This window comes from Dreissena polymorpha, chromosome 5 (assembly GCF_020536995.1).
Source record: "Dreissena polymorpha isolate Duluth1 chromosome 5, UMN_Dpol_1.0, whole genome shotgun sequence".
NCBI classification, from domain to species: Eukaryota; Metazoa; Mollusca; class Bivalvia; order Myida; family Dreissenidae; genus Dreissena; species Dreissena polymorpha.
In genome coordinates this window covers 88,939,796-88,962,321 of record NC_068359.1, presented here as the reverse complement: position 1 = coordinate 88,962,321, position 22,526 = coordinate 88,939,796, and the positions used below count along the sequence as shown (strand labels likewise).

General features: G+C 35.8%; 1 pseudogene; it reads right to left on the bottom strand.

The window, feature by feature from the left end:
* Positions 1 to 286: 286 nt before the first annotated feature.
* Positions 287 to 17,727, bottom strand: LOC127831444 (phosphoinositide 3-kinase regulatory subunit 4-like; annotated as a pseudogene).
* Between the last annotated feature and the right edge of the window lie 4,799 nt (positions 17,728 to 22,526).

Genomic DNA, 22,526 nt, shown 5'->3' with positions numbered 1-22,526 from the left:
CAATTGATACAAAACGTTTCATAAATATAGGTATAAACCACAGTATCTGCACAAGCGACTTTCCACAAGCCACGGACTCCATCAATCCCTGCCCTATTTCCTAACCTCACAAACCAATTATCACAAACCTCCATTCTTATATGCCATGCCTTCCCTAGTATTATACTTTTAAACCAACCTTTTGAAAACACCAACATTTAATTAACCTCCCCTCCACCCACTCCACTGTCATAGTCCATTAGCCTCACACCCAAACCCCAAAACAACTATAATCTTCATCCCCGCAACCAAACCACTCTAATCCCTCACCCACTATTTCCACACTTTCTCGACGCCGTTTCTTGACGCCGTCAGCACTAGGCACTGTGACGCCTGACACAAGGCAACATCAGTGATGATGTCATTGTGACCCTGGGGCGGGGCCTCGGGACCCCGGGGCTGAGAGTCTTCCGTGGGGGCGGGCTTCTTGGTGTATGACTCAACAATCACCTCTGTGCCCTCTATCAACTGAGACCTGAACACAGAATTAGGGACATGCCACAATTTAGACACTGATGAATGATATGCATACTTAAATGTATTCCGGGTAGGTAAATATACTAAAACATACCCAGGAATTCTAACACTTAATTGATTGTTGTCGGCTTTTTTCCCCAAATAATTATAGTCATATTTATGTCAAAATTGTGTATATTGACCTCTTTATTATCCAAACCCATACTTCAAAAACGTTATTGAGGCAGGTTTCATTTTTTCAAAGTGAATTCTGTTTCATATTCGGTAGCGCGTTTTACGACATCCGATTTTGGGTGGGAATAAAACTCAGGTACAGTCTAAATTGGCCGGGTATGTGTTGGAATATTTTCCGTACCTGGGGTACATTTAAGCATACTTAAGAGTACCTGGGGTACATTTGAGTAGTACCCGAGCTGACAATGACCTATTGAGCGCTGCTTACCATAACCCTAACAGTAACTCCACTATGACCTCTAGGCCCTCTATCAGCTGAGACATTAGCACAGAAAAAACACAAGTTACACTGCTAGACACTGCTGTTATTCTCTTTTAATTCTTTGATCTTTTATGAGTACATACATACAGTTCAAAGCAACCCGGGGCTCAGTAGTTTTGATTATTCCAACTGGACAGTGTTGTATAATTTATTTCTGTTTCAGATGGACATAGTGTTAAGTTCCTATATTTTTGTGGGCATTTACTAAGACGACAGGAACAGGGCTTTAAGTAAGGCATTGCACTATGGGTACTCTTACCTGTTACCTGTTTTATCTAAGGGGTTTTAAACGCACAACATTTCACTTGAAAGAAAAATATAGATTTGTATGTTCAGAGCTTCAGAAAAAAGTATACTTTAAAACAAAGTGGCATTAAGAATATTAATTGCGTCTAAATATTTTTTTAAACAATAAAAGCCAAAGATCTCCACCTGTAGCTGACTGCTGTGTGCTGAGTCAAATCGTCTGCAGCGTTGGCCATGATGAAGCTATTTGCAGGGTAGCCCAGGTCCCAGAACCGGACCCTCATGTCCGAACCTCCAGTCAGAAGGAAAGTGCTACTGTCTGTGGTCGCAACATGCATACCATACACTGCATGGGGACTCTTCAAGGGGAAATAAAGCTCAATTGGTCGTTGTCGACACAGTTACATACCCCGGGTACTATTAAAGTAGACTTCAATGTACTCTGGGTATGGAAAATAACCTATCAAGCATTCGACCATACTACGGGATACTTTTTATATATTTTCAGCTTTTGTAGTATACCTAAAAGTGCCCAAAATACTTTTAAATGGCACCTGAGTAGACAATAGCCAATCAAGAGGTAATAAAATAGAAGTAGAATTTTCAACGCCTTAGAGGGTGATCTACCACAGAATGGTAACTGAGGCATTAGCTAAAAAAATTCACAGAGTAGTCAGCAAAAAATAATAGAGAATTTTGAAAAACATGGTTGTATGAATAATTATTATTGAGAAATGCATGCTTTCTGTCCTTGGTTGCATTCTATGGTGCAATTCAGTTTGTGGAATTTCTTCAATTGCAGGTAGAATCCAAAGCCAAAACGGTTATAAAATATATTGACACATATGGTACATAAATAACGTAGAGATCAGAAACATTAGATAATTGAATTAAACAATGAATGATACTTTTATTCACAATATGCTGACCAAAAATTGTTGATGTATTTGTACTATGAAATTACTGTATAACAAGGTTACATTATGTTATTTCTGCGTCTTAAACACCGTAACAATATGTCATACCCTTGTCTTGAAAAATAAGGCACTAATACATACCTGTGTTTTGGACAAGGTGGACATAGCGCTGGCCCACAGAGCCTTCCGGCGGGCACCTGTCTCGATATCCCACATGGAGACCTTATTGTTACCCTGCACTGCCGAGATCACCCATGACTGTTCCTTTGGGTGAGACAACAGGCGACGAACACGTGATCCTAGGCGAACAAAATGTTTTACATTTGAACAGCAGGCTGGAAAATTGGACGTAATGCATGATGTGTGTAAAGTGTCGTTCCAAATTAGCCTGTGCAATTAGCACAAGCTAATCAGGAACACTTTCAGCCTTAACGTGATAAGCATTTAGAAGAGACTAGCTTTTTACAAAACGAGGCTATTGTCAAGCAATATGGTCCCCTACCGGCTCCACCATTGTCAGAAATTCCACCATTTTCAGATTTTGTTTTTTTTTGGTTTCCATAGCAACCACAATTTTTGACGTAGGAACAAAATGAAATGACGTGCATAATTTTCATATTGCCATCTATCTATGTTGCAAGTTTCATTGAAAAATATTAAGAACTTTAAAAGATATCGCAGGATCCAGAAAACCACCATTTTCAGCAGTATTTCTAGTCTATGTGTTGCCATAGCAACCATAATTTTTGACGTAGGAAAAAAATGAAATAACGTGCATAATGTTCATATTGCCATCAATCCATGTTTCAAGTTTCATGAAAAAATATTAAGAACTTTTTAAGTTATCGCAGAATTTCGAAAAGTGTGACAGACAGACACACAGACATACAGACAGACAGACGGACACACAGAGCGCAAACCATAAGTCTCCTCCGGTGAAATCGGTAGGGGACAAAAATATATTTAAGTGGAAAGTGCTTTTCCTGATAAGCCTGTGCGAACTGCATAGGGATGACACCTTATGCACATACATTAAACCCAGTTTTCACATAGCTGGTCTCATTTAGTCAAATTTGTAATACATCACAACCCCCCTTCCACAAGGGGACATTGTAATGGAAGAGAAACATTTGATCTACCGCAACCACTCGGACAGGCAGAGGAAGCAAAAAACACTCTCTCAACCCTTATGGAGAATTTTCAAAAGACTTTCTACATGTGAACGTTGTTTTCATATTCATATCAAAAAGAAGAACTTCAAACAATTGAGCGTCCTTTTGAGAATTTCAGTTAGTGTTTTTCAGTGAATCAGAGAAAGAAATATTCATTGTTAAACATCATCCAGTATTATTGCTTGACAAAAGAAAATAATTAGCATCATTGCAGCTGGTCACGTAATAAATGGGTTTTAACAATTTACTTTAGCTTGATTGCATCGAAACCCCTAGGCTAATTGAAATGAGTCTATTTCCTGGGTAGAACTAGCACTTGATGTCGTTTATGGAGATCTGAACACTCCCATGGAGATCTGAACACTCCCATAGGCCAACACCATAACAAATAAGCCATGGCACACTCTGATGATATAATTGGAGACTCAATCCTCCATAAACCATTGTCTACTGTTCACATATCATTCACTTACCTGTACGGTGTTCTATGGTCGTTATAGGCAACTGGAAGCGCAGGTCCCAGCACACGTGTTACCCGCTACTGGTTCCTACACAGAGCCAGCACTGGGACTGATGCACGGCAAACGAAGTGATCAGACCTGAAAATGAACTTGCCTAAAATAATGAGAGCTTGGTCATACTAAGCAACACCCAAATACATAATTAACTTGAATTTATAATTTTTTTGTTTCTGATTTTATTCCAACCAGAAAACATAAAAAAAAGAAAATTGCTTTACGTACAAAGTTTGATTCTCTGTGAATTCCTTGTGAGTATCTTTCAATTTATTTTATTATTTTTCTAATACTTTCTTAAGAGCCTCATTCTGGTAAAACTGGGCTAAATGCATGTGCGTAAAGTGTCTTCCTATATTAGCCTGTTCAGTCTACACAGGCTTATCAGGGACTACAATTTCTGCCTTTTGTTCAGAAGAGACTTCCTATTAACAAAAAAGAGTTGTCCCAGATTAGCCTGTGCGGACCTCAATTTACGCACATGCATAAAGCCCAGTTTTCCCAGAACAAGGTTCTTACAGAGAACATGTAATCCACAGCATACCATTTTTGGGGTCATTCTTCAGCATCCAGACAACATCATTGGACCGAATGTCCCAGCCAATCAAGAAGCCATTCACAGTTGCATATGCCAGCACCGACTGGTTGCCTAAAAATCAGAAGTCAAACATATAACGAAGTTTATGAGGTCTTTCTGCGTCTGATGCTGCATTTTTGAGGACTCAGAGGGTGCCCAAGCACTGTTACCTAATTAACTTACCAGACTCCACAAAAGTTCAGTTGAATTTTGCATTGTAGCTGCAATTTCTAGATATTTAGTTGTTACTGAAAGATATTCAATTTTGGTATGGTCTTGTATGTTTGGGTGAAGCTGGGGTACAGGAAGGAAACCCCACCTGTCCAGTATAGTTGACCACCAACCAAACTCATATTCTTCTGGAAAAGGGGATTGAAAACAGGTCACCTTGGTGAGAAGCCTATGAACTAACCATTGCACTAACTGGACAGCAATAGGAGTCAAACTGGCATGTAATGCATTGAAGTAATATATCCCAGCCAATCAGTAAGCTGTTCACTGATGCATTTGCTAACACAGACTTATTGACTGGTTGTCTACAAAACAAGTAAACAAGATGACCAAGGGCACTAAGGCACTCACCTGGGCAGGTAGTGATTCACTATAGAAATGTAAGAAAAATTGCTACAAATCCTGGAGCAACAATGGTACAACAACAAAAACCCTTTTGCTGGTTTTCCCTCTACCATTCAGATATGCATTTTGACCTGTTTGTAGCCACTTAGAAAATCTAATTAAATTGAAGACCTTTCTTAGACATTTAAGTTCTAAAGACTTCATTTCCATCCCTAGGATACAGATACTTAGCAAACAGCACAAAAACTGAACAGCCTGCGACTTACTCAAGTTACTCGCATGATGTTCTGGTTTGATGCTGGTTGCATATGTCCATCCTGAGTGGGAAAGGATTATACAGACCTGTATCAAAGTGGGCCATGTCCACCAGCTGTCCATGGTGCTGAAGGTTTACAGTTCGAGAGTCCACCTCAGTGGTCTTGCCAGAGCCAACACTGAATGGTAGGGACAACTACAGTGTCAAACAGCTGAGAATTCTTCTATTTGAGCCTGGCTCTGGGAAAAGGGGGCTTAAAGAATGTGAATAAAATATTGTCCCAGATTAGCCTGTGCATGCTGCACAGCCTAGTCAGGGACGACACTTTCCTGTCAAAGTGGATTTTTGTTTAAAAGTAAATTCAAATATTCCTGTTCATGTGTAGTATGCAGAGTACTTAAATACCCGGTACTTCAAATATAATATGGCAAACAATTGGTCAAACTTGTTTTTTCACACTTTGTTTTTTCTTCAGTGATTTCAATTTACAAAATTAAAACGGATCAAATCCATTTATTACAGAGTAAATTGACAGTAAGCCTAGTTAATTGTTGAAGTTATCATTGATTATCATGTTTCAGACAGATTCATGGCGCACTCATACTCATAAACATTAATAGCATCCTTGTCAGTTGCAGCCGCGAGTGAATTGGAGCCCTCAAAGAATGTTAGCAGCTTTACCTGACCCTCTGAAAGTCATTGGCAATGGCATGTATGTACTAATTTATATCTATATGAGCATCGTTCTGGGATAACTGGGCTTAATGCATGTGCCCAGTGTCGTCCCACATTACCTTATCGAGGACGACACTATATGTATAAACTTGATTTTCTTTTTTAGATTAGACCTTTAAACGAAACATTTCATTAAAGTGTAAAGTGTTGTCGCTGATTAGCATGTGCAGACTGCACAGGCTAATCTGAGATGACACATAAAGAACATGCATTAAGCCCAGTTTTTCCAGAACAACGCTCATATTAATATAGAGGTTAATAAAACAAAGTAACATCTCCAGTTGCATTCGCAAAAGCCTTTAATGAAGGCAAGTGATTAAATGCCATTGATTTAAACACAGGACAATTCACATGAATAAAACAAACAGAAATTTATGAACTAGTGTCAATCAACTCCTTATCGGAACAGTTACGGTATAGCATCGCATTGGGACTACGAGCAGGCTATGACAATACCTCGAGTTTTCTCCAAAAACAGTCTCGCTAATAATTATATTGATAAAGTTGATGGTGATGAGTGTGGTGATGATTGTGATGGTGATGAGTTTGGTGGTGATTGTGATGGTGATGAGTGTGGTGGTGATGATTAAGATGATGACAATGATTATAATTATTTTGATAAAGATGATAGTGATGGTGATGATGTGATGGTGATGATGGTGATGAGTGTGGTGATGATGTGATGATGATGATGGTGATGAGTGTGGTGATGATGTGATGGTGATGATGGTGATGAGTGTGGTAATGATGTGATGGTGATGATGGTGATGAGTGTGGTAATGATGTGATGGTGATGATGGTGATGAGTGTGGTGATGATGTGATGGTGATGATGGTGATGAGTGTGGTGATGATTATGATGATGATACATAGTACTGAATATGGTGGTGATTATAATTACTCAAAGTATATATCACAATGCATGCTTTCGTGTCAGCATGTTAAAATTGTAATAATTTAATTTCACCAATGATCCTGAAAATAAACCCATCTCACGTTCAATTTAACAAACTTATCTAAAAAGATTCAATAATTAAAACAAAAAGATATTAGAACTAAATTATGGGACAATAAGGAAGACTTAATAACAAAGATACCTAATTTCAAGGTGACTTTTGAGCGATTTGCGAAGTTTTTTCCTTCTAGTCTCCCACATTCCCTCAATTGAACCTGGCTGTCGTTAGAACAGGTGACAAACAAGCTATGGTCATGACACACCGCCAGTCTGAAATATACATCACAGTGAGGATTTTTTTCACATCTATGATACAAGCAGTTATACGCATCATTTCATTAACCCCACTGGTTAAACCTTTACCATTTAGATACGTATTTTCACGCATTTTTAGTCCTTAGAAAGTTATATTGTATTTTAGACCCTTCTTACTAGATTCAAATGTTTAAGGATTCATCTCCAAACTGGATACTGATGAGCAACAAACAGCATAAAACCTGAACAGAATGCGAGTGACTCGCAGGCTGTTCTGATTTTATGCTGTTTGCACATAGGCATTTCCACATTACCTTTAAGTGGGAAAGGGTAAAATGGCATGCTTTTTAATTTGATGTCATTGCACACTATGTGAACATTTATTACACCAGCGCTCCGTCCTCCTTGCCACAGCTCCCAAATACAGAAGGTTACCGTACTTTTCCGTAGCAATAACACCCCACATCAGACGTTATGCTTGATAAAGTATATAACGTTTTGCTTCAGTGTGTTTAAAAATGAAATCTAAATTTGGTAATTCCCTATTTCAAACAGTGAGAAAAAATTATGAAAATTAAATTTTCATTGTGTAATGATATCATTATTTTATATGATATACTAATTATAACTAAACTTTTCAGCTAAAGAAAGAATTAAACAGCATGACATACAAAAGAAATCTGATGGTTTCTGTAGACAATTGATTTAATTCCCAAAGCATAAACAAGTTACATTTGGTTATTTCTTGGCTGTGCTACTCTAAAAAACAGAATCATCAAATATCCAGTCAATTCTCGAGGGATATTCAAAATAACCTGTTAATTGGTCCCCTATGTTCATGCAGGTGAGCTACCAGCAGGCCCCGAGGTCGCCAGTTGCTAGGGGGAGGTCGGTTCTCCCAGACGATGCCCTCGAGGAGATCACGGCACGCCATGTCTGACGAGTACTAACCTCGACGCTTCTGATCAAGTCCCGCAGCTCAGACTTCCGTGGAGCGTATCGGGCTGTTATAGGTAGGTAAAACATAAATCATGTGAAAAGGCCAATTTTGCATAACAAGTTTATATAAAAAAAAACTGTATTTTTTAAAAACATCCATTATTTATCACCAATAGGAATTAAAAAAAATATATATATATTGAAAAAACTATTTGGTGGTGAAGTGAGTATTTAAATACAAGGCATGGAGCACAAGCATATTTTTATTGCTGAATTTAGTTGTTTTTGCTATCAAGAAATTTAAATTTTTCTAGTATACGAAATATCCGTCAAGACAACTAATCCTTGTTTTTGAGCTTTCGTCTAGTAAATTTGTTTTTAATATCCTGAGAATACACTTCTTTTACAATCAACGGCCGTGACTCTTCAAATCAAATCCCATGCTGGGTCAGGTTATAAAGTATTGATGTATGAAGCTTAAACACAATAGTTCTAATTTGTTTTTTTTTGTTTTTAAGGACATCACTTATCTATGTTTAGTAATGATGACAATGACCCAATCTGCTATTCCAAGGGAATATGGGTTGTGCTCAGAAAAAATGGAACTTATAACATGAGCGTAAGGTGTTGTCCCAAATTAGTCTGTGCAGTCCACACAGGTTAATCTGGGACAACACTTTAAGGTTTTATGGGGTTGTTTTGGTTTAAAGGAAGTCTCTTTTTAACAAAAAGTAAGTTACTACTTAAAGGGTCATCCCTGAATAGCCTGCGCTGAGTGCACAGTCTAATCCGCAAAAACAATTTACGCTTATACATTAAGCCGTTTTCCCAGAGAGGGGCTCAATTATTCATATGTGAGCTAAAACACCTACTTTGTAGTGCGTTCTTATCTCCCCTGAGTGCATCCAGGGTGGGTAGAGTGCTGTCCAGTGAGAGCTGGGACACGTTCACCATGCTGCCAGTGGAGCTTGACTGGGAACCAGTCAGGGGTTTGGCTGCTTTGGTTTCCGCCTTAAGAAGCGTTTTTAACTTAGGGGACGAGCTGAGAGACCTATCGGAGGATGTTGAGCCAAACATACTTTTCCACTCAGGATTCTATGAATGTAAAGGCAAAATGCTAGTTTACCCATGTAGAATATAAAATACTGCAAAATCATCATTATTTGTGTGATGTTAGTTTCTGTTAATTTTTGGATTGACCCATCCACGAATTTTACACAAACGCATGAGAAAATGACCATTTTTTTCAAATATCAGAAAACAAATAATTTATGAATTAAGTCCATGAAAAAGTCCTTTTTTAAAGCAAACTATTGCATGTCCATGAATAAAATTTATTGTACAGTATTATGTGAGCAGACATATACCAGTGTTCAGTGATACAGATCTTCTTTCTTGTAAAGTTTTATAAATTATTTTTTAAAAATCTTCAAATTTTAAATTCCATGCTGTTACATATCTTATTCAAACTGCGTCAGTAAACTAGCATCCCTTGGCAGTGGTTCGGAGGTTGATCTTGCTCCCAGTATTCAAATGATTATTCATATGAGAATAAGCAAAGGTTCTACCCAAGAACAGGATTCAAATGCTGTTGTTTAAGAAATAATATTTTTCTATTAAGGTTTGTTGTCGAATAACCCACCGTAAGGAGTATAGATGCGTAGGAATTAAATCACGAGTGCGAAGCACGAGTGATTTGATAACACGCATCTATCTATACTCCTTACCGTGGGTTATTCGACAACAAACCATCATAGAAAAATATTATTTTGATTCTAACACGATTATGATTGATTTGGTTCAAGCTTTTGGACGTGATCTATATTTTTCAATACTCCAGCCTTCTTCGTACAAAATTCACTATTTAGTGACGTCATTGAATTGTACAAACATATGACGTCGATTTCATTCATAAATATTTTGAAAATGACGTCACTTTCATTGAAAACAACAATCGTAGAAACTAAATGACGTCACGTTTATTGAGGCTACTGAAAAGCTGACATGCTATAAAAGTTTTCTTAAGTACGTTTCATAACAAATAATATTCTTTGTAGGCCTGGTTATGCCACTAATCACCATTTATTTAATGCTTTCCGGTGGTTTACAGAGAAATATCAGTGAATTAAAACTCATAATTTCACTGTTTCAAACAGTGGAAATTATCAGTGAAAATTATTGATATGATTTCATTTTTTTGACGAAATGACGTCATTATCCCAGCGAAATTCTTTAGTTTAACTCTTTAACAATGTATATAAACTGTGGAAAAAAAGCATAAAATAAAAAGAAAATTTGTTGCATTCGGTGGAATATCAATTTTTAATTAGCTCGTGATCAAAGATAATATATATTTTCACTCGTGGCTGCGCCACTCGTGAAAATATTATTTTCTATGATCACTCGTGAATTAAAATCGATTATCCACCGAATCCAACAAATATCCTCTATATATACAATTTGTTGTTTCATTACATTTATATACATGCTATATTTTTTACATTTCTTATAGTGCGGGTTTTAGCACGTGCATTTTACTGCAATATTTTCTTTATTATTCGGAACTATTTTCGAAACATTAAGCTCCAACCCATAATTTATTGTAGAATAACCAACACTTGATTTCCTTCTTTGTCTATAGAAAACAAGTCACATGCTGTGTTAGAATTGTCCTCATTTTATTCAGATTCATTTTTTTTTTATTCATTCCAAAGTTTTAGAACCCATGATTTTTTATATGAGTCTTAAACAAATAGGTTTATGCAAAATAAACTGATATCAATGTTGAGGTTCAAAAAGCACAAAACCTATAAACAACAAGTTACTTGTACTCCACACCACTTTGCTATTTACATTCAAAGCAAACAACTCAGGAATATGTGGATTATTTTGCATTGGGCAATACAAAAGTGTCAGTCACATTAACACCTCACGGTGATGACAAATCTTAAGTTTCAATTCATTTGCTTGAGGAATTAGGAAGACAAAGCTACAAAAACTTATAACATTAACTTGGACAGACTGATGTACATACCTACAGAGCGGCTCTTATATACCTCTTTCCTCCCGGGTAATAATGAATTTCTTGAACATATCCAAGTAACGAAAACAGAATGTTTGCTGAAATCAAATAATAATAATAATATAAGTTACCATGGTTGAGGCTCGAGAATCAAGTGTTGCTCCCTTCTTCTTTCTGTTCAATGAAAACATAATTGTATATCTGAAGGGTTTGAAATTGGTTCACATCAAATTTTAAAAGCACAAACATAATGCATATGGTTCAGGGATCAGGGTTATAAAATAACATTTTAGCAACAGTTGCATAACTTTGTTCAATGTTGTCTTAATACTTTTTGTATAGAAAACATTTTTAAGCTTTATGAACGAATTTGCCAATGCAAAAGACCGAATTCCACTTCAAAATATAATTATATCATAAAAGTTAAAAAAACAAACACCCAGATAAAAAAGATACATCACTGTTGTAGCTATTGTTGACATTACAGAATAACATAGTAAAAAGTAGAACTGAAATATCCCCCTCTGATTTTTAACAAAACTTTTATTGAAGCTTGAAATATGTTAAAGGGGCCTTTTCACGTGTTTGGCAAATTGACAAATAATAAAAAATTGTTTCAGATTCACAAATTTTCGTTGTAGTTATGATATTTTTTAGGCAACAGTAATACTGAACATTTACCATTCTCTGAAAAATCCATTATATGCATCTTTGGATTATTTAAAAAGCAGAAAATTATAAAGCGTTGCAGAGCAAAAAGATTGAATAATTTGGAGAGTTCTGTTGTTGTCGTTATATTTTGGGATACTATGAGGATTGCCTATATAAAGTATAAAATACATCACTTATTGTATGAGCACCAATGGCCGAGTGGTCTAAGCGGTAGACTTTTACTCCAGGGGTCAGTGGTTCAAGCCAGTTGAAAGTTACTTTTTTTTCTTTCTTTAATTTTATTCTTGTTTTTTAATGGAGCTTTTTTAATCCAATGTTTACATTTATCAATATAAAGCATTTAATGACAAACTTCAATACATGCAAAAATCTGTGAAAAGGCCCCTTTTAAATCTCTTGCATTACTTTACATATAAATTGTGTTGAATATAATGGCCTAGTGGAAATAGTGTCCCTCCTGCTATCAGTAGGACTTCATATTTGATCCACATTTGTTTAGTGTTTTCAGGCTCTATTCAAAAACATCAAGTACTGGATCTTCCCAGGAAACATTTTAGCGTCTCTAGAAGCCCACAGCTTTTGACGCAATCAAGCTGAAATAACTATGTTAAAACTAAATGTGCCTTGATCTGAGAAAACATGGCTAAATGCATGTAGGTAAAGTGTTGTCCAAGATAAGCAGTCCGCACAAGCTTATCAGGGATGACACTTTCTGCCTAAACTTGATTTGCATTACAAAGAGACTTCCTTTAAAGAAATAAAAAAACAAGCACACTGAAATTGCCATCCTTTATTAGCCCTATGGATGTTAATCTGGTGGGACACTTTCCCACGTGTATTAAGCCCAGTTTTCCCTAGAGGGAGACTCCTTCATGTATAAACCCTTCAAAGCCTGCATACATGCTTGGGGCAGGGTCAGTCTTGGACTTGCTGGACTTGTTGAGGTCAGCGTGTCTCCGTGTAGGAATCCTGGTCACCAGGCTGGTCAGGTAAATGTGACCTCGCTTCACATCCGACGAGGCTTGGGAAGCAGTGTCAGAGCTGGGAAAGTGGAAAAACTTTAAATGGTAAATATTTATTGTGTCCTATCAATGAAACTGGGGATTCAAATCATCTTGCAAAAAGATAATTACTGTAAAATGATAATTTGTGGGACATTAATTTGTTGATTTCATTGGTTGACCACTCCATGAAGTAAACCCAAACACATCAGAAAATATTTGATTTATATTCCTTTTTATTTCTAAACAAAAGCTGTGTTTGTGAAACACAATGCCCCCTACTGAGCCGCTTTGAAGCCATATATTTGACATTTGTCCTTGGAGGATGACCTTGACCTTTCACCACTAAAAATGTTCAGCTCCATGAGAAACACATGCATGCTAAATATCAAGTTGCATCTTCAATATTGCAAAAGTTATGGCCAAGGTTAAAGTTTTGGGACAGACACACACATACAATGACAGACAGACAGACACATACAATGACAGACCAACAGGCCAAAAACAATATACACCTGATCATTCGATCCGGGGGCATCAAAAAATCCACAAATCTATGTGTCCAAGGAATAGTCAGGGTTTTTTTAACTACGAAGTACAAATGACTTTACAGTCATTTGCATACATGTTTGAAACTAAGAGCAGACATAAACAGTATTAGTAATTATATACATAAACCGGTAATGCTTTGTCTGCAAGTGTGTCATTCTCCTGAATGTTTGTATCAATAAAACAAAGGATGAAGGCTCTTGTATTCATCATCAATATAATATTACATTGATATTTGTATTGACATGTATGCAATACTTATTTTAGACAAAGAAATTAAACATATTAAACATATTTCAGGAAAATAATATGCATCCGATGGGAAACTATTTCAACACAGCCACTTATGCCCATACAACACCTGTTTGGTCGCAGACGAATCCACTCAATATCCATATATTCTACATCAATATTATCCAGAAAAAAATATAATTCAGGTTGCTATCTACAGTGGACAAAAGGACATTAAGCAAGTTCAGCCAAAACTGGTCACAGTGGAAATTCCTTTCTTTACAATCATCTGCACAGAAAAGGTTGTTCCGTTGTTAAACTTGAACAAAATCCATCAAAAAGTTAAATAATTAATTTATATTGATATTTAGGGATGATGCATATATTCTTAAGTGTAAATATATACACAGAGGCATACTAGAAAAAAACTAGTGACAACATAAAGTACTTTCTTAACCTTCATTTAAACATAAAAGTCATTGAGGTGTGACAGTTTGGACGAAATCTGGCAAGCAGGTAATGAGAACTTGTAAACACAAATGTTTGGACTATATATTCCATTTATATTTCCAGCCTAAATTCCATGCTTTCCCACCGTCCACACCATAAGGTTATTCAACAGTGAACATTTTCATAGTTTCTTATAGTGAATAATGAGATATTGAATATGCAACATTTTGGGACAAAAAAATATATTCTTTAGACTATAAGTGAAACTAGAAATGTGTCCACAAGATACGGATGCCCCCATATTCCACTTGTGTTACTTTTTATGTTGGTATCATCTGAATCAAAATCTGGAGGTGGGCAAGTTCACATGCTGAATAGTATGCTTGTGAAGTTTCAGCCCCCTAGCACCAATGCTTTTCAGTGTTCATTGTACCTCTGATTTTCCAGTTCAAACTTTGGGTTTTAAAAGACATAAAATACCCTTACATGGTAAGTACCGGGTACCCTTCTTATTCTTATGCCCCCACAGAAAAGGAGGCATCAAGTTTTGATTTTATTGTCCATACATACAAAAGCACCTTACTTTACCAGGATGTTTCTCTATACAGTGAAGTAGATCAATTTTGTAACATTTTATAAAATGTGTATTTGCAACATGAATGATGATGGAATTATAAACTGGTTTTACCCAGCTCTGGCCCTGTTCAGCTTCAGAATGAAGTCTTTCATAGCAAAAATCTTGTCCCCATGTTGCTCAGAACATCCCTGGAAGGTCAGTCTTTTGAATACCTGAAACATGAAAACAAGCACTTACCCTTTCTGTATCGAAAATCTAAGTCACAAATTAAGTCTTTAAATTATGAGGATTGAGAAAGATTGTAAAATTTGTAGTTATATAATGATGAAAGAAAGTGCTTCTTACTTCGGAAAATAGGTATTTAAAAATGCCTATGCTTGTTCTGCTTGTTACATTTGAGTGTTGATATTTATCAATCAGAATTATTGTAACATCTGAACTTTGATAACATAAAAATATATTCAAAGTAGTAATGCATACTTATAAAAGTCTACCATATCTCATGCCATGTATCTTTGTATCGTATATTTGTGAAACGATAAGCAAGACATGCTTAAGTTGATCAAGAGCACCGCATAGCGGTGGCCAACGCTCGGCTGTGGGTACAGTTTTGAATAAATGACAGCTTGTCAGAAGAAAAGGAAGAAAGGTAAGTTTTTAGAGCCTATGTTAAAGTTTTATATTACAGGTCACAGTGACCTTGGCCTTTGACCTAGTGACCCAAAACTTGGTGTGGCGTGTAGAACTCATCAAGGTGCAGCTACATATGAAGTTTAGAAGTTGTAGGTGGAAGCACTTAGATTTTAGAGTCAATGTTAACGTTTTAGCACGACGCTGACGGCAGACGCGGGACGGCAGCTGGCTTTGACAATAGCTCAGACAATGGCCGTACTTAAATCAGTTTAGATGGAGAAAGGCCGTAGAAACAATGCCATGACCATTTCCCAAAAACCAATGTGACTACAGGTAAACCAACTGTCAATAATTGAACCTCATTTTGGGAAATCTAGATTTAATGCATGAGCGTTAAATGTCCTCCCAGATTAGCCTGTGCAGTCCATACAGGCAAATCTGGGACAATACTTTCTGCCTTAACTGGGTTTTTGTTCAGAAAAGACTTGCTATAAAAAATACCAGGATAGCAGAAAGTGTCTGCCCTGATTAGCCTGTGCTGACTGCACAGGCTAATCTGGGATGTCTCTTCACACACATAAATTAAAACCAGTGTTCTCAGAATGAGGCTCATTTGGATCTGGACTTTAGATGTCTTGCCAGAGAGCTAGTCAGCCTGCCTGTGCACAAACTATGTACGAATGAATGCCGTTACCTGGGTCATGGCATCATCCAGTTCTAGGTAGTCAGGTTTGTGTCCCTGTCGACTGATGCCACGAATGTAGCTCTGCTTCTGTAAAACAAAAGAACTGTGCTCTGGGAAAACAGGGCTTAATGCATGTGTGTAAAGTGTCATCCCAGATTGGCCTATGCAGTCTACACAGGCTGTAAAGGGACAACACGTGCTATTTTATGATATTGTTTGTTCTCTTCTCAGCAAAATTCAATTTCCGGCAGAAAGTGTCTTCCATGATTAGCAAATGCAGACAGGCTAATCTAAGACGACACTTTTCTGCACATGCATTAAGACCAGTTTTCCCATATCAAGGCTCACATGCACAAAATCTATTCACAGTTTTTATATAAAGTTAAACACAATGTCACAAGTGTTAATAATTTTTTGTAAAAGATGCATTGTCACTGTATACTCTTGTGTCACTGTATTTGTGATTTGAGCTTAATAAAGGTAATGTTGTTGTTGTATACATAAGAACACGTCATCCATTGGTAATAATTTTCATAAGGCTGTTTTCTTCAAAGAAACTTATGGTTTTGATCACATATTTGTTTTTTGCAAAAGACCAAAATCATTCAAATAGATTAAAAATCTGCCTAGATATTCTCCCCACGTCCTAACTAAGGTCTTATTTTGGCTTTTATGGACAAAGACTCAACAAGCTTTAAATATCAGAAAGCTTTAATTACATGGACTTCACTTGAAAATGAAAACAATTTTTGGACAATTGCTGACACATATCATCAAGTCGAATCAAAAACAAAAAGTAAGAACCTGCAGTATGGAAAAAATGCGCTCCACTAGGTTGGACCGTACAATGTAGTCAAACACCGGCCTTGGAATGGGGTCTTGTAGTGTATTCAATAACAACACCTGGAAAACAGTAATTGACATGTTTAGTACAGGGCCTGTAAAACATTGGCATATTCACTTACAGCATCTGTAAAAAAGCAATTTAACATTTAGCAACTGTAAAATAATGACTTATTCAGTAACAGCTTCAAAAAATAGGCAATGACTAATCCAGTAAAACCCATTCAAAGCAGAAAATGACACTACACCTGCAAAACATTCAGTGACATATTCAGCAACAGCCCATTAGAATTTTATTTATTATCAAGCTGAAAGTGCCTTTCACATAGCAATTACTCTCAACTACTTACAGAGACTTCAATTATTTTCAAACTGTCTAATTATTCTTTACTTTGCTTTGCATTGATGCATTGATTTTTTCAAACATAAAATACCGGAAGTCAAGTAAAACAGCTACATAAAAAACCATTGATTTTTATATTATAATTCTGTCAGTGTTTACTGTCTTAACCATGGTGGAAATAGCTAAGTTTATCTGATTAGCTGTTAATTTATCAATACAAACACCATTGTGGGATACAGATATGCGAACATCATTGCAGGATACATGTTTGTACCCACCTCTTTCTCTTTCTGTATGATGTCAGATTTTAGGAATGGCTTAACCATGGTGAAAATAAAGCTAAGTTTATCTGATTTGCTGTTAATTTATCAATACAAACACCATTGTGGGATACAGATACAAACATCATTGCAGGATACATGTTTTATCCACCTCTTACTCTATATGTATGATGTCAGATTTGAGGAAAGGCTTCAGGGCAGGTAGCAGGTTACAATGGATATCGGCTATGTTAAGATTCTTGGCGACAGTCGACACAAACCCCACACTGCCGTGGCGTATCCACATCCCCTGGGGAACAGGGAAGACTTGTTAAAGTTTCAATTCAAACCAAGCTAAAGACAATACTGCAAGACTAAGAAAAAAGAGTCTTAATAGAGCAAACCAAAATCATGGTATTAAAGAGGCAAACAGGCAGTATTTCAAAAAGCGTGCCTCTGCCAAATGAAGATTCAATTTTGTAAAAAAAAAAATATAACTACATGTAAATGCATAAAAAACATAACAGTGACAGAAAGTATCTATTGAGCAAAAATAAAGTTTAAGTTGAAAGCGTCGACCCTGATTAGCATCTTCACTGAAGATTATATACTTGAATCGGGTCAGATCGTTGACGAATAGGTTACGCGAGTTGTGTATCGTGTTATTTCTTACAATTTGACCCTGTTTTTGAAAAATATGTGCATTTCCAGAAAGGAAATTTATTTATGCGTTGAATAAGGCCAAGTTCGTGAAAATCGCTGCAAATTAATGCAGTTATGGCTATTCAAAGCGATGCACCCTGTTGTCAGGTTGTATACCGTGTTATATTTATATATGACATTAAAACAATTTTTTCAGATTAGTTGATTTTCATGCCCCCAAAAGAGGGCATATAGTGATCGCACTGTCCGTCTGTCCGTCACACCTTTGCGTTTATGTTTCAAAAAATGCTCATAACTTCTGTGTCGCGTTAGATGTAACCTTTATATTTGGTAGGCATGTTTATATGGACAAGGCCTTTTCATACGCACACAAATGTTTACCCCTTTGACCTTGACCTTGGACTTAGGGTCCGCGTTTAGGTTTCGAAAAAGCGTTGTTCGGGGCCATGTCTTCCGATGGAGACAGCTCTTGTCCGTTATAATTTGATTATTTTCCATTCAAAATGATGTTTTCAATAATTAAAATCATAGCCACACGCTAACCACCGGTGAATTTCCATATAATTTATCACACAACACGCTGCTGTTTAAACATGACATGCGCATGATTACATTATTAATGTATAAGATTAGTTAAGGAGACAAATAACGTGTTCGCAACATTAACCTGAAAAGGATGATCTCAATATCAACAGTCTTACAGTACACAATAAATTTTGAACGTAATTGATGCGTAATTGTGTGTGAACAAACGTGCAAAATAAAGGTAGGTAACAGCTACAGTGAATGATATCGATGTTCAAGTTTATTATCGTTCTACTTTTGAGTTTATTACTATCTCTTGACTGAAAAGGTGTATATGATATGTGTAGATGCTCCTATCAAAATTGACACTACTGTATTTCAACACCTGTTTAGTTTGTCTTGATTACATAGTTTTAAATGATTTAATTTTTAAACATGACCGATTCAGATACGTTCGCTATATAGAGATTAGTGTAAACACACACGCAGGTTTATTTTTAGCTCAGTTCATGTATATCATTATCGTATGAGGAGATTGTACGGCTAAACGTTTGTCGTTGTAAACATCACAGATCACATGTACAATGTCATTGTGTCACACCGGTCTTACTGACCTGTGTGAATGCGCGCTAAGGATTGTGGGAAACGGACTTTTTTCCATCATGGCGTTGGTAAACATAATAAACACGGAAGTGAAAAATGGTAATTAATTATTATCAAAAACAGGCCCCATCAAACCGGGCCAGCTGTAATATATACATGGATGCAGTTTGTGCTTCAAAAGGAGCCACTTTTTATGTCAGTCTATTGTTTGTAAGAATCACTAAACACGTAACTTAGACTAACTAAACACATTGCAAGACTGTATCTTCGAAATAGTAAATAAATCAAAATCATAAATAAATATTTATAATTAAATACCTGCTAAAATTTGAGAACGTAAACAATTTAAAATAAACGCTGTGAACATTACAAGGAATCTTACATGTAGGCCTCATGTGTGAGAGGATTAATCAGGGATAAAATAAATGGAGTTCAAAGGATCTAACATTTTGAGGAGGACGTCATGGTATCTTGGACATTTGGCACTTTCATATATTTATTTAGTAGATACTGAAAATGCTGAATGTGCTAATTGCAACATCAAAGACGAGCAGGTGAGATTTTTACAGCTTTATTTTTCTTGACAATGACATAATGTATGTTTTCCATTTAATTTATATGGCGCTCTAGTCTTATTTATAAGACGCGCAAAGAATTTAGAGATACTTTTTATATGGGCTAAATTCTTTGCTACAAACATTACCCATATAAAAAGTAGCTTAATATTTAAGAGCGTCAAAAAATTGGACTAATGGCGCTCAATTTTAGCTCGGCTGTTTTCGGGGAAAACCCTAGGTATTGTCATAGACAGCTCGTCGTCAGACGTCCGCGTCGTGCTAAAACCTTTACATAGGCTCAAAAATCAAAGTGCTTCCACCTAAAACATTGAAACCTCACATGTATATGCACCTTGATGATTTCTACACATCACACCCATTTTGGGGTCACTCGGTCAAAGGTCAAGGTCACTAACCTCTAAAAATTCTTTTAATAAATTTCATTTATTCAAAACTGCACCGCAGCCTAGCTTGGCACCCATAATGTGGTGCTCTTGTTTATATATAATTTTAAAAATGTATTAATAACCAGAATAGTTGATGCATGTATAAATAAAAAGATACAGCCATGAACAGTGTGTTTTAATTTTTAATAAATATGCTTTGATTGCGTATATGCAAAACAATGAAGTCCATATATTGTTAACTGATTTTTAAAATGTTGAATGTCACACATTACGTACCAGTCCGTTTATGTACCGACACTTTATGTACCACTATCTGACACTTTATGTACCATATTTATAATATAAAGAGATAACTAATTTAATATGAATGTGTGTTATTGATGAAATGTATTTTGTGTGATAGTATTTATGAATTTAGACTTATAGATCTATATTGGCCATAGATTTTATATTTTGTCAGATTGTCTAAGTGTCACTGAGTGTCTTAGTTTAATTTATTAGCCCAAGTACATGTAGTACTTAATAAATGATTTATTAGTCTTACCTGAAATTGAAGTAAATTATAAAAATTCATTTGTCTCTTATCTTTTCCTGACTAAGGATTATAAAGTCTAAAATGTTTGTATTATATTGTATAATTGAAATGTGATACTTTGAAGAGAAGAGAGAATGACCTTAATGTTCAAACTGTAAAAAAATCAAATTATTTCCTTCTTTAGACTTTAATCATGTTTAGAGAATGACCTTAATTCATTAGGACTGCTATGAATGAATGGAAATAACACCTATATTTTATGTAGGTGGTACGTAAAGTTTCAAAGTGCGGGTAGTACATAAAAGGTCTGGTACATGTACATAAGGTGTTACACCCTAAAATGTTCATGGTATCAGTGTTTCAATAATGTAGTGTTTCTTATTATGTATTGCTTAGGTTGTTTTGTTTCAAATTTCAAATTTGCATTTATTTTAAAGCATTTTCATTCATTTTGTGTATTCCATGTTTTGTGTAATAAGTCGAATTATGTTGTACATGGCATCAAATATTAATTCATGGTCGCTATGGTGTAGAGAATGATGTCCGCTGGGTAGTAGACTAGTAGTAGTAGACTAGTAGTAGTAGAAGTAAGATCAGTAGTAGTAGTCGTAGTTGTTGTTCTTGTTGTAGTAGTAGATAATTAATTAATTAGTAGTAGTAGTAGTAGTAAGAGTTGTAATGGTTGTGTTTGTATTTGTATTGAATTCTGATAATACAACACAATGATGCTGCTGCTAACGATGATGATGATGATGATGAATATGATAATGCTGCTGCTGATTGTGATGAGGATTATATGATGGGACTTTGGTATTATAAAATTTGTGAGGTTCAAACACAAAACCTGTTGGTTAATAAAACTTCTCATTTTATGACAAGAGAGCTAGATTGTAGAGTAAAAAATAAGTATAAAATTCCCTAATAGGAAAGCTACCATTAAAGGACCATGACTTGTGGGCTTCAACAAAAGCAATTCATGAAACAGTTATATCTCTTTCAAATGCATTCAATATTGCTGTTCCAATTGATATGCTCAGAAATGCTTCTGGATGGGCATACACCACTAAGTACTTTCCTTCAGTTATTTCTTCTAAAGACACATTAACAACACTGTCGCCCTTAGCAGGAATTCCGGACGCCCGCCCTAAGATGTTCCCTCCCCAGACATTTCCCCCATTTTAGTTTTAGTGCTTACATTACCCCCCCCCCACCCCACAATAAATTTATAATGGTTTGGTTGAAGTATAATCTTGATTTATTATCAAAATGATTATTTTGCTTATGTAATCTTATGTAATAAACTTTTTATATGAAGCAGCTTGTTTGTTGTTTTCTTTGGATTAATCATTCATTATTTTTGTTAAACTGTTTAAGGAGTGCATGTAAATCATTAGAAAGACGTGCATGTTGGTGTACTAGAGGAATACTAGAGGAATACATGGGATATTCTCAAAATCTTACACATGTTGTTTTTAATATAATTAAATAGGATCAATTGATGAATTAATTCAGTTTGAGTCAACTTGGTCTGGGTTGTAAAACTATAGTTTTTTGTTGTTTTTAATCCAATTAAATAGGGTACTATGTAACTGTCAAAGAAAATATGCATTCATACGCATATAAGCCAAGTTTTGGATGTCACTGATATTTTCAATTTTACTAGTACCTAATTAAGACTAATTAAAACAGAATTGGACTTTCCTTGCAAAGTATTTATTATTAATAATATAATAAGCTAATGTAATCAAAACATATTGATATTTTAATAATTTAACTCAATTATATTAATAATATTTAAATTTGCCCCAAAAAACTA